Source organism: Arachis ipaensis, chromosome B02 (assembly GCF_000816755.2).
Source record: "Arachis ipaensis cultivar K30076 chromosome B02, Araip1.1, whole genome shotgun sequence".
In the NCBI taxonomy this organism is placed as follows: Eukaryota; Viridiplantae; Streptophyta; class Magnoliopsida; order Fabales; family Fabaceae; genus Arachis; species Arachis ipaensis.
Genome location: NC_029786.2, coordinates 21585075 through 21586030, shown reverse-complemented (window position 1 = coordinate 21586030; position 956 = coordinate 21585075).

Sequence of the window (956 nt, the reverse complement as noted above, 5' to 3'; positions counted from 1 at the left end):
TAATTGTTAATATAATCTTATAAATAATGATTTTGTACAAGAAGATTATTAATAAAATTTTATAATCTCCATGTTTGTACCATTTTGATTCATTTTTTTCTAATTTTATTCTATTTTGTAAAAAAAATGAGACTTGTTTTTTTATTTAATTAATTAAAAAGGATAATAAAATGGGTTATATGATCTTTTAATAATGTAGTATTTTTTATTTTTTACTCAATTGATAAAATATGATTGTTGTTATACTCATATAAAATGCTGTGATATAGTATTAAAAAATATTTAGATGATATTAGTATAAATTATAACTCTTACATTAATATATTAATTGAATAACAATTTATTAGTGAATGTATAACAAAATTATTATTTAGTATGTGGTTAATTTCAGAGATTATTTTATTAAGGATAATTAAGGCAAGTTTTGATTTATTGAACTTGAGATAAGTTATGATTATTATTCAATTTTATAATTTTTGGAATATTTTCTATATTCAAATTATAAAGTTGGTAGTTGTGAAATAATAAGGATTTTATATGATTTGGATTAGATAAGTAATATTTTAAATATTAATACTGCTACTTTGGAAAAATAAAGGGGTTTAATTATATTATTTCTAATTATTTTGATTTGGGCATTTTATGGAAAATAATTTGTGAAATTGATGAGTAAATAGTATTTTCTATATATAATTAGTGTTGGATTTAATTATGAGTTTCAATTATTATATTATTCCCAATTTTATTTGAAATTACCAAATTATCCCTAACCCTAATTTTCAAAATGAGGAAACCCTAACCCAGTGACCCGTACCCGACCCGGTTCCCTTCACCCACACACACACACACACACAGCCGCAGCAGCTAACCATTACCCCTTTCATCCCCTTTTCCCTAACTCAGCAGCAGCGTTTCTTTCCCGTGAAAGAAAGAAAGGAGAAACGGAAGGTGAGAGG